This window comes from Lissotriton vulgaris, chromosome 4_1 (assembly GCF_964263255.1).
Source record: "Lissotriton vulgaris chromosome 4_1, aLisVul1.2, whole genome shotgun sequence".
Classification (NCBI taxonomy): domain Eukaryota; kingdom Metazoa; phylum Chordata; class Amphibia; order Caudata; family Salamandridae; genus Lissotriton; species Lissotriton vulgaris.
In genome coordinates, this window is record NC_141691.1 from 1,122,570,336 (window position 1) to 1,122,586,248 (window position 15,913).

Genomic DNA, 15,913 nt, shown 5'->3' on the forward strand with positions numbered 1-15,913 from the left:
TTTCAGAAGAGTGAAAACACAGCACAGCATTTTAAAGTACACACTGCCTGCTGTTCCTTGTAAGGCTTCAAAGCATGGATTCATTTTTATCATGTTCAGTGCCCACGCCATGCCAGTATGGCAGTCTACACGCGAACCATAGTTTAGTCTGAAACTAATCTGACTGAGTTGGGCAGGATGTGAGATTGTCTTCAAAAGATTTAAATGTCAAGACTTTATCATCAATTGCTGGCAAGGCGGCAGCAGTGGGCTGACAAGGATAGTGTCTGTTTCGACTGCTTGCACTGACAAGATAGGAATGTGTGCCTCGGTCCAGTGTGCATTGGAACCAATATCCATTCCATTTATAAACTTTATTTCGGCCGTAAAAGACCATAAAATACATTAAAAATAGCTCTCAATAGCTCTCAATAAAAATGTAAAAAGGAATTATTTTCAAATTGCATTGACTTACAGAGACTCATTACATTAGAAAAAGGGGTATAAAAAGATTGATTGCACAATTACAATTATTTTTCAGCAACTTTTGGCGCCTTTTCCACACTGAGAGAAGAAAGCGAGAGACAGCAAATACGACAATAGTTTTTGTTTCAGTTCTTAAAATTCGATAAGAAGCACTACATTGAGTGAACCCCATGTTTTTACAGAGTGGGATGAGCCAATATTTTCTTAATGATCTGTACCCAGGGCAGAAAAATACTACATGTATCACTGTCTCAGGGGGGCCATTACATGCTGGGCATATCTTTACAGAGGGGTTTGCCCAGTTCTATGTAAAATCAAATAGAGGAAGGGTGCCCAGCCTAAATTGTATAAATAGCTTCCTCGTCAGTGTGGGTTGCATTTCATCCATATAAGGTTCAAACATGTATTGGACTTTAAGATTTAAAAAGTCTATTGTAAGTTGGCCAAGAGTGTTGTTTTCCTGCATGATCCTAAGCCTGTACTGTCTATAGGATTTCACCAGCTCAAGGCGGGAGATCTGCGTACAATAAACCTCTGGACTAAACCAAAGGTCAGAAAGACCAATTTTGGCACAAAGATTTTTAATATAGGCAAACCAAGGAAATTTCATTACCATTACCCCAGTTAGCTCCAGGATCGAGCAAAGCTAGCTCAGGGGTCAGCCAAATTCTATGCCAAAAAGGCAATGGGCGCAGTCCCGCTTCTTCAGAAATGGGTCTAATGCCCAGGGCAAGACGGAGAGGAACAAAGGGAGTGCTTGGCGGAAGATTCAGAAGATGTCTCATAAACTTATTCTCAGCTAGAGTCAGGCCCTTCATAGGACAATGACCCCAAAGCCCTGCCCCATATAGTGCAGCGTTTCTTACCTGCACTTTATATATCTCTGTGGCAGGGCCAGGGACCATAGAACGTAAGGGCTCGGCAACTTTCATAATACCACCAGACAACTGCACCAGCTTTAAAACCGCTTTTTCCATTTGGGGTCCCCAGGAAAAAGACTCAGAGAGAGTAACCCCAAGATAGTCAAAGAGTGACACATTTTCTAGCGGGATGCCGTTTAGCGTAGGATTGGGGCAAGATGATTTTACTGGATTAAACACCATAAACTTTGTCTTGGTTGCGTTTATTTACATGCGCGTGTTTACGCAGAATAGGGCAAAACTATCTAGAATTAACTGTATCCCGATTGGGGACTTAGTTAGCAAAAATGCGGGCACCTTCCTTTGATCTAATTTTGGGGCATCACTATACTCGACCTGGCTTAGTTGGGAGATCAGGGCGTTGACATAAAGGCAGAACACGGTGGGAGCTAGAATGCAGCCCTGCCTTACCGCCCTGTCAACCAGGAAACGTGATGTCAATTCCTCTGATTTCCCCAATCTAACCTGGGCAAAATTCCCAGATTGTAGGCGAATGATCATAGCTAATAGTTCTGGGGGTATTCCCAGTTCACCAAGAACTGCCCACAACTTGGCTCTGGGCACCATATCAAAGGCTGAATTTAAAACGACAAATATCAAATAGAGGCTGCCACCCTCTATTGATACTGTCTTCCAATAAAGGAGTTGGAGCATAAGAAGTTGGTCAATGGTTGATACTTTTTTCCAAAAACCAGCCTGATAGTCACTCAGTATGTCATGAACCAATATCTAAAGATCCCCTCAGAGGGACAGTACCGTGCTATTGGTCATGCACTCCTGATTATTTTTAATTTATGGTCCAAACTTTAGTTCTGAGTCACAGCATTGTTCCGGAATCCTCCTCACCACATACACTTTATAAGAGACTATATGAGGTAAATTATAATTGAAATGTGATTGTCTCCTTCTTTTTCAAGTGCTGTGTCCAGAGAGCTATTCAATTAGGTGGTGCCAAAGGACCAATCAAGACAATGAATTATAATTTAGAATTTCTGGCTTAGCTACTAAACTTACCATGCTTCAGTGTGATATTTAGCTCTATTAGCGAGCTTCTCTCATCTGATGGTCAAAAAACATATGAAGATATTTTGCGCTCCAGGCAAAATACAAATTTCACGCTGGCACCCTCTTTCAATGGCACCCCATGCCATTGAAAGAGGTGCAAGGTTAGAACTGTGTGCCTTACCTTGCCTTCTGGTAGTGCTGACACTGCTAAATCAAATGTTGTGAACGTCAAGCTGTAAAGATCTGGGACATTGACCTGGCCTATTGGTAAGTCTTCTCTTTATAAGGAGTATCAGTCAGTGCTTATTTTGTTAAAAACATTTTAATGCCAGGGCCCCCTTTAGGAGGCCACTCCCGCTTGCACTGCCCATTGCCCTTGGCAGCGCTGCCAATGACATCACCAACACAACTACTAACTCCCACTCCTACAAGTGTTACGATTTTTTCTATTCCAGGCCCCTATAGCTATAAGAATGGCTTCATCAGCAGATATTAGTAATTTCTCATTTATATTTAATTAATAAACAACTGTTGTTGCGTTCATCTCTAAATTAGACAACCAGTGCCATCATGTGGCAGACTGTCATAAGTGCTGGTATTGACAATTAGGTGCCGGTGCTGAGCACCGGAAACCACATGCTCAAATGAGGCACTGTTTTCAGTGATATTTCATTATGAACGAACTTGCAGCTGTGACTGGTTTCAGTGTGTTGGGAAAACAAAAATCTGTTTCCTTATTCTTTTTGATAATACCTTTAATAAAAGCCAGTCTGGATCTTTTCTTTGACAAATCATTGTTTTTCTGGTGTCTTTGTTCAATAGACCGACTGAAGTGAACCAGGACCACAATTACCAGAGTGCACAGATTGTTAAACAAAAACCCCAGAACTAGATCACTGCTTCCGTGTGTACAATCCATTGCAATAATTATGGAGAGGAGGATCACACATTGAAATCTACTTTAACCTAATTAACCCCTATTTTGCTGCACAAAGGACATTTTTATTCACATTTAATGCACATTAAGTTTAACTTATTCAGAAGAACATATTCTCAAAGTAGTTTGACCTGTCTCCCTTTAAAGGTGGGTATATTGCAAAGAATGTGATGCAAAGTGGACGTGCAAGCACAGAGCATCTGGTTTGCATACAAAATCCAATCAGAGTTTGAAAGTATTCGTTATTGGAAAGCTGTATCGCAAAGTGGTTCAACCTCCATAAAACATGTCAACATTTCACTTGCATTGCCACATTACCACTTGCCTCAGTGCAGGAGGGGATTTGTTTTTTACCCGAAAATGCAAACACAGTTTGTTGTTAATTTTCAGGCTGAATTTTCCTTAAGGAAGTAAGCTCTGTAGGTTGAGTGCCTGCAGAAGTATTTGTGTGTAATGTTTGGTCACATGTTTGAGCCTGTATGAGGCTTGCCATCTTTCTGAGGTTGGTTAAATTCATGCAATTGACTTAAGCGATACTGCTACCTATTAAATGAGAAACAGGGGACAGGTCTGGTTGTTGTGGGTGCTGTATACATGAGCGACTCGTCCTTTTTGCCAACCCCTGCTCTAAACTGTGTGTTCAATCTATCAGCTGATGAAGGATTCTGAAGCCTCCACCCCACTTCCACTCACCTCTATTTCCTTTTTGTCCCAACTCTCGTGCATGCCTGTGAAATACTCCAACTGCTCTAATGGGTCCCACTCTGTCCACTTGGACAATCATGCGGATGTTTCGTCCTTCCCAAACAAAGCTTTGAAACAGGATCTTCCCAGAAGAAGTGTAAACCTTTCTCTCTCTGCACCATTGTGCCCATGTTCTCTTCTGCGCGCCATGGACTTAATTGCCCATAGTATAAACTCTCCTCTTTCCATTTGGAGGGCTGGCTCTGGCTACCTTTCATCTTTGCTTGAAACTTTAGATCTGTATGTTTGCTCAACATTAAACATACAGAATGGCCGTGATAATGCACAGGGAGCCCAGGCCTGACATACAGTCAGAGTGTATACATTCCTCTCCAATGGAATCCCCCTCGCTTCCTGCTTGTGGTGGGATTTTCCTTCTGCTATCCTGCAAAGATAAAGTACTTGCTAATTCATTTATTTCCCTTACCTAGCCAGTTGCATCTGTGTTGCTTTAATTGACTTTGTTTAGTGCTGAGAGACCCCCCTTGGGATGAAAGCCTTGCACTTCATATACACAAAAGGGCAGATAACTAAACATGTTTGACACATAGAACCGCTCGTTCCTGGCATCAGCACATGGTCTCTTTTGAATATGCCTTCCCATTGCCACTGCGACCATCCCTTTTTAGGACGCAAGCGACCCTGGAGCGACGGTGGGGATATGCTGTGCTCGAGTCCCCGGGCTAGGGTATCAACGATGGTGCTGTTGGCTTGCGCAGAGATAGCTGCACAGTAGGGTGGCAGCTCTCTGTCCTTTTGCTTATATATGTTTTCTTTTAATAGAAAAGCCAACCTGATGAAACTTCTTCTGGAGATCCATTATCCTCAAACCTCTTTTGACAAAGTTTTCACCTAACATGGCATTTACCAGGCTGAACAGACCAATCTGGCCAGTGCCCTTCTCGTTGACCATTCCCTTTTCTCTTACTCCTTTTTTAAGGGAAGCCCCCCTCTTAACCCCTCTTCTTGTTCCACACCCTTACTCACTTCATTTTCTTGGAGGATGTTTCCCCCTCAACTCCCCCCGTTCTTCCTTCTCTTTCATCACCCTCTCTCTCACCAGGGTAAGTTTAGTACTCTCTTCGCATCTCAGTCCGCCCGTCATCCTAATGAGGCCCATGGTGTTTGAATAGGTTTCCACACAGCACCGGTTCTTGGATCTTGAAGTAAATAGTGCAGGTAACTAGTGACCGTTGTCAGGAGGGTGCGATTTATGAATCACTGACAGAATATCGAAGTCTAAAATGTTGAAGACAAAAACATCGATGTCAAAATATCGACATGCTATCTTTAAAATGTAAATAACAAAAATATCGAGAAAATAAACATAGATGTAAAAATATTAATGCCCAAAATATAGTTTTTTTTAATATATAAAAAAGTTAAAACAATTATATTATAAAATAACTAAACATAAATTATTTAGATATAATATACATTAAAACAATGTAATTTAAACATATTTTTACGTACATATATAAAATGTAATATATTAATGTATATTTACTTTAAAATAATGAATAAACTAATAACTTTAATTTATTTTAAATTGTATAAATATATAAAAAATACTTTAAAATAGATATATATAATATATACATACACCTACAACATAATATATCATAATAAAAACATTATATTATAAAATAAAATACTAAAATAGTTATACATTTTTAAACTTACATTTTGCACTCCATTGGGTGCAACAGTAGGAAAATTATTGAATTGAATAAGGGTAAACATTAACTATTCCCACTGCAATTACTGCAACAGTAGGGAAAGCATTGGATAGTGTATGGGTAAAAATTACTATGCCACTACAGTGAGTGCAACCGTAGGGAAAGTGTTGGATAGCGTAGGGGTAAACAATACTATTCCCTTTCCAGTGTGCAACAAAAGGGAAAGTGATGGATAGTGAAGGGGAAAAAATTACTATTTCCACTCCAGAGAGTGCAACAGTAGGGAAAGTGTTGGACAGCGGAGGGGTAGAAATTACTATTCCCACTTCAGTAAGTGCAACAGTAGGGAAAGTGTTGGGTAGCAAAGTGGAAAAAATACTATTCCCACTCCAGTGAGTGCAACAGTAGGTAAAGTGTTGGATAACAAATTGTAAAAAATACTATTCCCACTCCAAAGAGTGCAACAGTAGGTAAAGTGTTGAATAGCGTAGGGGTAGAAATTACTATTCCCACTCCAAAGAGTGCAACAGTAGGGAAAGTATTGGATAGCGTAGGGGTAAAAATTACTATTCCCACTCCAGAGACTGCAACAGTAGGTAAAGTGTTGGATAGCGTAGGGGTAAAAATGATTATTCCCACTCCAGTGAGTGCAACTGTAGGGAAAGGGTTAGATAGCGAATGGTAAAAAATTATTATTTCTACTCCTGTGAGTGCAACTGTAGGGAAAGTGTTGGATAGCGAAGGGTATAAATTGCTATTTCCACTCCAGAGAGTACAACAGTAGAGAAAGTGTTGGATAACTTAGGGGTAAAAATTACTATTCTCATTCCAAAGAGTGCAACACAAGGGAAAGTGTTGGATAGTGTAGGGGTAGAAATTACTATTCCCACTCCAGTGAGTGCAACAGTAGGGAAAGTGTTGGATAGTGTGGGGGTAAAAATTACTATTCCCACTCCAAAGAGTGCAACAGTAGGGAAAGTGTTGGATAGTGTAGGGGTAGAAATTACTATTCCAACTCCAATGAGTGCAACAGTAGGGAAAGTGTTGGATAACTTAGGGGTAAAAATTACTATTCTCATTCCAAAGAGTGCATCACAAGGGAAAGTGTTGGATAGTGTAGGGGTAGAAATTACTATTCCCACTCCAGAGAGTGCAACAGTAGGGAAAGTGTTGGATAGTGTGGGGGCAAAAATTACTATTCCCACTCCAGTGAGTGCAACAGTAGGGAAAGTGTGGGATAGTGTGGGGGTAAAAATTACTATTCCCACTCCAAAGAGTGCAACAGTAGGGAAAGTGTTGGATAGTGTAGGGGTAGAAATTACTATTCCAACTCCAATGAGTGCAACAGTAGGGAAAGTGTTGTATAGCGGGGGGGGGGGTAGAAATTACTATTCCCACTCCAGTGAGTTCAACTGTAGGGAAAGGGTTAGATAGCGAACGGTATAAAATTATTATTTGTACTCCTGTGAGTGCAACAGTAGGGAAAGTGTTGGATAGCGAAGGGTATAAATTGCTATTTCCACTCCAGAGAGTACAACAGTAGGGAAAGTGTTGGATAGCTTAGGGGTAAAAATTACTATTCTCATTCCAAAGAGTGCAACACAAGGGAAAGTGTTGGATAGTGTAGGGGTAGAAATTACCATTCCCACTCCAGAGAGTGCAACAGTAGGGAAAGTGTTGGATAGTGTGCGGGCAAACATTACTATTTCCACACCAGTGAGTGCAACAGTAGGGAAAGTGTTGGATAGTGTGGGGGTAAAAATTACTATTCCCACTCCAAAGAGTGCAACAGTAGGGAAAGTGTTGGATATTGTAGGGGTAGAAATTACTATTCCCACTCCAATGAGTGCAACAGTAGGGTAAGTGTTGGATAGTGTGGGGGAAAAATGACTATTCCCACTCTAAAGAGTGCAACAGTAGGGAAAGTGTTGGATAGCGGGAGGGGGGGGGGCGCTAAAAATTAGGCCTAGGTGGTAAATTCCGTTCCGCTCGTGGGATTTGCAGAATTTGGGTAATTTTGCATTCCGTGAAGGAACGCGGAATCCGCAAACATTTTTTGATTGTTCGCACTTTCAAAATGCGTGTTCGCAAGATATTTCTCCCCGAGCACACAAACTGTGTTCGAGAACAGAAAAAAAGCATAGCGAACAGGCGGAACAAGCCATTCTGCGTGTTCGCAGAGCTTTTGTGTGCGCGCAGAGATTTTTTTTACCATTTCGCGTTACGCAAATTCCGCCCACCCCTAGTAAAAATTACTATTTCCACTCCAGAGAGTGCAACAGTAGGGAAAGTGTTGGATATCATAGGGGTAAAAATTACTACTCTCCCTCCAGTGAGTGCAACAGTAGAGAAAGTGTTGGATAGCAGAGGGATAACATTAATATTTCCAAAAAAAGAAAAAGAAAAAAGAAACAAAATACCAACTACAATACAAAAATTGTTAATAACACAAAAATAACAAACATATGAAAATATCAAAAATTACAAAAGCTTCAAACATATTTTAATGTTAAAAAGTACTAAAAATTAACTACAAACATTAATTTATAAAAGTTTTAAACTTTTTACAAACAAATAAATATATTTAACATGAATATATTATAATCAAAAAATTAATTATTAATGATTTTTAAATAAATTACTTCACACCATATTCTCCTGTAAATGTACAAACAACTAACTCCTACATAACTGACACAATTAACATATTTACCAATTAATTAATCATAATGAACACCTCTATAAAATCGAAATATGAAATAAATATTGATAAATAAAAATTATTAATTACTTTATTCAAATTAAATTACTTACAACCCTATTCCCCTATAAACCCACAACCCGCACCTAAAAAAATAACACAATATCATAATTATCAATTCATAAAATTTGATAACCATTTAATTATTAATTAATAAAAAAATAATTATACATACTAATAAATTTACATTATTAATTACTTTATTATAATTAAAATATTTCCCACCCTATTCCCCTTTAAACCCACAACCCGCTCCTAAAAACAATAATGCAATTAACATAATTATCAATTAATTAATAAATACATTTTGATAACCAATGCGCAATCAATTATTAACAAATTCATAATAAATACTAATAAATACAAAATGTTAATTACTTTATTATAAATACAATACTTCCCACCCTAGTCCCCTATACAGACCCCCCCGGGTATAGAGGCATGGATGGGCAAATTTAGCGGCGCAAATATGGAAATTTAGCTGCATTCTTGCAGCACTTTATTTTACTCGTAATCATTCATTTTCAGCTGTAAAACAATGGAAACTGTTTTTGCAGAGTATTCCACGTTGAAATAGGCCCTGATGTGATGTCATTTCCTGTGATGTCCCTTCCACGAACCCCTAGCATTTTAGTGAATTGACGCCCATGCTCTAGTTGGTCATGTTACTCCCTCACCTTCCATGTCCAATGTGCCTGTATTTAAAATATATCTTGGTGCGTTGAGACAACCGATACTTTCATATATTAAAACAACTTCTGAATTTGTAAGGTTTATTAAAAAGGGATTTCTATTTTAGCTTGTATGTATATTGTTAGCAAGAAATAAATATACTTGAAAAGTGTGCTGTGTAGTAATGAAGATTACCTTGTTTTCTGCAGGGTGCTATCTGTGGCCAACAAAGATCACTGAATCTGTGCTGCCTGGGGGAGGTCACTGTATCTTCACTATGTCGCCATATCCAAAGTCAGACTCTCGCGCCCGGTCCGTGCAAACCCGGCCCGTTCCCAAGTCAAGCACTGCATCAATCTACAAATCCAGAAGCACTTCGTGGGCACCAAAAGGGCCTGCGTGTTTACTCATCTGCAGACAGAGACCGGTCTAGCGTGAGTGCGAAAGCCCTGCCTCCAACTGCAACTGCAACTGCAGCAGGTTTCTGCGCCTGCTGGACAAAGATCAGCGTCACACTGACCCGACTCACCACGGCTCCAGTGAGGAGATCGCGACCCCGTCAGCCCATTTGCTCTGTTCTGCCTCGGATACGGAAAAGTATTGAGACCACCAGGGCCTGCATGTTCCCCATAGCTGCACTGCACTTGCAGGCGGCTGAACACACCAGTATCTAGTGCGGGTGAGGACTCCTTCACCGGCAATTCCCGGGGCTCGGGGACCTTGTCCTTCACTCCAGTATCTTACCCTCAAAACTTTTGCAGCACTACTCTTCCACTCTGAGCCATAAACTGTCCCCTTTGCAATTCCTGATGCGGACCATATTCAGACTGAGAACATTACCATAAGGCCGAGAGAATAAGTGCGGGTAGTTTTCCTACCTTTTAAGAGGGGCTCATAACTTGAACAACCTTAATTGGATATTTGCCGTTTTGATCATATTTTATTCAGATAACGATTGTCTATTTTTCTAATCTAGTGTGGGGTCCTCAGGTCACCGTCTCTTCCTCGGAGGGGCTTCCCGGGCCGAAGGCCAGCATTCCTGGCGCAGATGCCAGCCTGGGCTATAGGCTGTCAGAGGCTGGCTCTCCCACGGAGATGTTAATGCCCTGTGAGCTGATTTTTACATATGTGCCGATTCCGCTTGCACTTTTGTAAAAATCGCGGCATTTTTTTTACAAAAGTGCCGATTTCGCCGGCACTTTTGTAAAAATCTCTGCATTTTTTTAAAAGCGATGATTTCGTGGCAAAACGCTAAATAGCGACATCCTGGAGGGTCTGCCTATAAACCCACAACCAGCTCCTAGAAACAATAACACAATAAACATAATTATCAATTAATTACTTAAAAATATTCATCAATGAATAATGAATTAATAAAATAATTTACTAAAATACTAATAAATACTTTAAAAAAATTACTTTATTATAATTAAATACTTCCCACCCGCTTCCCCTATAAAGCCACAACCCGCTTCAGAACTAAAATACGCATAATTTCATTAACATAAAATTCAATTCTAAAAATTTCACACATACATAAAAAAAAGCTATACAATAAAATGAATTACATACTTTTAACAGGCATACAAAAAGACTGAACACTAATATAAATATCAATATTAATAACAACAATATTTTTACAAATGATATTACTAACTTTGATATTACAGAAAACAATATTTCTTACCTTCAAGTCGATATTCTGGTCAACAATATTCTTGCAGTCGATATTATGCCACTTGGAAATTCACAACTCGATATTCTTGCACTTCAGTATTAAGAACTCGATATTCTGTCTGTGCACCGCGATTTATGCAGCCAATTCCTGATACCGCTCATCTGATCACATTCGATGCAAAGGAGACTTGATAACAACTGCTTTAAGAGATTATTGAAGAGGATGTCACATATCTAATTTGAAGGCGGCATAAAAGTGGACAAATCTTTCCACACCTGCCTCACTGAGGCAGAGTCACATTCTGCTCACGAAAGAACATTAGTTGGAGAAAGCACATGCCCCACTTATGATTGCCTCAGACAGAGCTTCAGTTTCTCTGCCCGGATTGTCGCAGATAGTGCGTGTGTGGAGGTGGTTGTTAGTGAGTGTTTCATGGCCGTGGGGAGACGGAATCATGTACCACTTTCTCCCTTTGATAATGGCCGCCAGCCCGTGCTTACCTCAGAGCCTGGCATGCACATAAGAAGTTGAGTAGGATGTCTTTCCTTCTTCATGCTATCACAAACTTATCTTGGTGTGTTGGACAGGAGAGTGGTAGTTATAACCCTCCAAGACAGGGGTGAACATGGACACGCGAGGAGCATTTTGATCATTAGTCCCCTGCGAACCTTCTCTCCCTGAGCAAGACCTGGACATTTCGTATTTTGTTTCTCATGAATAGTCCTCTCAATATGGTTGTATTCAGACTACAATTCAGAAAAGGGGGTGGTGATGAACAGTGTGTCTGAATTAAGCAGACCACTCTTACCCAGTCCAAAGATCAGGGCTTGATCCATCACCGTTTTTTTAGCTCACTGCACCATCCCAGCTCAGAACCTGGCTACATGCAAATTAGTCTGTTCCTGTTTTCTGAATCGTATTCAGACTACAGGCATCTGGTAAAGCATACAGTGCTAAGTGCCCAGACTTTGTCCGGCAGCTTGTGTCTTTCTTGAAGGCCATGAGAAGCCAAGGAGGATACCTGAATCCAGAGGTGGAGGGCAAATAGTAGGTCACCAGTGAATGTCGAGACAATAAACTCAGGGTTCATCTTTCTTGTGATGCACAAGCCAGCCCCCCACCGTCCACCAACTAAAAACAAGTCCCATAAACTCTCACACCTACAGTAATTTTGTAAATGAGCACCTGGGAGCGGAAAATGTTTTTAGAATATACATTTGAATCTCTACTTATACAGCAAACAGCTAAGGTGAAGGGCAGTTCTGCTTGCGATTAAGGCTGTTACCATGTGTTAGCTCCTCTATTCCAAGTTCTGGTCCCCACTACAGACATTGTTATTTTTTTTCTGGACTGTTTCTTTATGATAACTTGGCGCCGGTTTCAGTGTTTTTTTATCTCTAAAACCCACCTTAGCTCTTTCATGAGAAAGTACAGGGAAGTGAAGACATTCAAAGAAACCATCTGCACACCAATGACCCCACCTGCCTTGGAGCTTTAGAATGGCTCCTTCCAACTAAGGGAGCCATTAGGATGGCGGGTGGACTTTGCCCGCCCACCATCCTCACGGTACTTGGGACCGCCCGCCATAAGGGCGGGGGTCCCATGGGGGTATTAGAATGCGCCCACCACAGTGGAGGGCGCATCCTGCATTTTTAACATTGTGGCGGGCGGTGCTGTCAGCAATGCCCACCACAATGCAAAAAATGCATGTATGCATTTGCATACACAAAGCGGCAGGCACCATGTGGTGCCTGCCACTTTGTGTATGCAAATGCTGGGGGGTACCACAGGTACCCCCCATGTGCAACCCCCCCCCCCTCGCCTTCACTCCAGGGGCCCGCAGGGGGCCCCTGAAGTGAAGACCGCCTGCCTTTCCGTGGCGGCATCGGCATCTGTTGCAGCCCATCATAATATGGCTGGCGGGGTCTGATAGACAATGCCACCATGTTAAACCTTTTCCCCCCGGTCGCAAGGCGACCGGGGCGGAAAAGCCGCGGACCCCAAGCCATTCTCATATGGCGGGGGTCATTCTGCTTAGGATGGCGGGCGGATAGCCCCCGCCAGGCCGGCGGTGGCTACCGCCAGCCTGGCGGGGGCAATCCACCCGCCATCCTAATGGGCCCCTAAATATGTAAAGGAGAGAGGAGAATTTAAATGCTGTCAGGTTTTATATAGATCTCCATTTCTTTTGACTGGTGGGAGTGCCTTCCCTCATAGAAAGCCCTTTAGCAGGTGTTGTCAGATGGGGTGGAGGCACTGTCCATCCTGAAAAGGATAACTTGTTCCTTTCCTCCATCTCCTAGGAAACCAAGTGGCAATTAGTGATCCCTAGATTCATCTTGTAAAGCAGAGCTACCTTGAATGTGGATATTTGTTTCTAAAATAAATTATCATTTAATTATCTACGAAGTGGGTGATGTAACACACAGGCAATTCCCGTGGATACCAGAACAGAAAGTTTGCTCTGAGGTGGGAGGTAGAAGATGTTGCTTCTTAACCTGCTCAGTTCTCTGCTGGTCAACTTTTATTTTGCAGGTGGTGATTGAATTCAAGAAGAGCACCATTTCACGTGATTTTAATAATAGATTTCATGAACACTAAATTAATTTTCAATTTGATTACACTTGGTCATAAAATGCCAATAGATAGCTCATGGGAGACCTACAACATGGCATAGCATTGCAGCTAGGGATGTCTGGAAACATGAAATACTTGCTTGACTCCAATTGTATAATTTTTGTAAAATGTGCTATTCAAGATACTGGCCGAGAGACTCTTCGAAGCACAAAGGGGCAGATTTACAAGTCCTTTGCGCCTCTTTTACACTGCCGTTGCGTCACTTTTGTGACACAGCGGCGGCGCAAAAGATACTCCATGGTGCGGGGTATTTACAACGTGACGCATCTCCCAGAGACAACTTATTTTGGTTCCAGCGTGGTCCCGACTGCTTGAGCTGGTCCCCTCCTCTTTATTTATAGCTGGTGTGTGACAAAACGTGCCAGCACTAACGTGAAGCCTCCGACGCGGGTAGACTGCACCGCTACCCCTTGTCGAAGGACACTACATTCCTTCCAACCTTTATTAAATAACAAACAAAACATTGAATATGTAGATCTGTTACCAGTCACTAGAGTTCCAGTCCTTGGTTCGTCACACCATTAAGAATGCCAGCCGGGAGGATGGAGCGGGATTACTTCTCAGGCCATATCTGGAGTGTTCTCCCCGTGAGGATGACAATGACGGGGTCATTTCCTGCAAGACCTCCCCTTCAGGGGATCTCGCAGGGGAACTTGGCAGTGCTCTGGCTGGCGTTCCAAACAGTGGAGGGGTGCCATGGTCGGATCGGTCCATATCTTCGGTGGGGGTCGTTCCTTGGCCGCCATCTGTTCCTTCCTCCCCTGGCTGTTGACGTGGCCTGGCGCCCAGGTTGTCCGATAGCTGCTGGTCCGGAGTCCCGGCGTGTACCTTTTTGAATAAAGAGATGTTGCGTGTAATTTCCTCGCTTACTCTTCTGATGTTATCATAGGGCCAGTTTGGCGGATAACTGTCCATGGTTGATGTTCGAATGGAAGGCGCAACTTGCTCCCAGGGTACCTGTCCTTGACGTAGACTCTGTCCCTTACTTGAATGACCGACATCCGGGCTCGTCGGTCGACGTGGCTTGGTGATTGGAGCTGGTCCTGTTGGCTAGGACCATTATAGCGTCAATCTGAGACGGGGTCCAGCTTGGGTGATACGGATGGTGTCTCGCACTACTCTGCCCATGCTTGCCGGCCTTGGCGCTGCCTCGGTCGTGAGATGGGGCGTCAAACGGTATTCTCTCAGGAAGCTGTATATGACCCACTCGAGTGGTGATCCATCCGCATGCGCAATGCGTATTACTTTGTTGAGAGTGCGCATGAACCTCTCTACTTCCCCATTTGCTTGGGGCCAGCGCGGGGTCACTTTCCGACGCTGAGTTCCCCAGGCCTTGAGATAGTCTGCAAATTCTTGTCCATGGAAGGGTGGGCCGTTGTCTGTCTTCAGCACTTCGAATATTCCATGGGTAGCAATGGTTTTCTTGATTTTTTTGTAATCACTTCCGTGGCTGTCTGACTTCCTACAATCACGATTGCAGGGTATTTTGTGTAGTCATCGATGATCACCAGGACAAAGCGCCCATCTGGGAGGTGTCCAAAATCAACACTCATGCACGTCCATGGCCGTTGGGGGTTTTCTTCAGTGATGATGGGGTGATGGTGATCCGGTTGGCTTGATGCCTGGCCCCATGAGCATGTTCTGACTGTTTGTTCAACCAGTGGGTCCATCCCCAGGAATCACACCTTGGCCCTCAGCCGACTCTTTTATTTTTACCATGCCTTGATGTCCCCTGTGTGCGAGGTCCACAGCTTGTTGAGCCAGGCTTGATGGGATCACCAGTCGCGGGCCTCGGAGCAGACAGCCACTGCTGTTGATCGAAAGTTCACCCTTGACCTGCACAATTGACTCCAGGACGGTCTTTGCTTGCGGCGGCGGTCTGGTCATGGTGGACTGAATGACCAGTCATTTGATTGGACCGCTATTATGGCCAGTCGCAGACATTCATCACTCCGGGTGGCTTCTCTGATGGTCTTAAGACTCATGGGAAGTGGTCGGGATCTTTCCGATACGAGTCGGACATATTCTTCAGTGTCTTCTGCATCCTCTTCTTCCGCTTTGGTGGCGGCCCTGGGATTTCTCGAAAGGTAGTCCACTGGATTGGATGAGCCTGGTTTGTATTCCACTCGATAGTCCTACCCCTGCAGCTGAAGGATCCATTTTTCAGTCCTCGGGGGAGGCTTGTATGCTGACCCTTGAAACAGGGGGATGAGGGGTTTGTGGTCTGTGGACACTGTAAATGGATGGCCGTACACGTAGACATGGAAGTGCCGACATGCCCAGTGAATGGCGATCGCTTCTCGTTCTATCTGTTCCGTGTCTGTCAGGGAGCAGCTCGCATATGCTATCGGGCCCACTCTCCATATTCTTGCAACTGCATGAGCACGGCTCCTAGCCCATCCGGGCTGGCATCCA

At 42.8% G+C, this 15,913-nt stretch overlaps 1 protein-coding gene across 7 annotated transcripts in view; it reads left to right on the forward strand.

Annotated features, from left to right (window-relative positions):
- FHOD3 (formin homology 2 domain containing 3) overlaps positions 1-15,913 on the forward strand; it is a 1,375,152-nt gene that overhangs the window by 628,612 nt on the left and 730,627 nt on the right. The window lies entirely within an intron of this gene.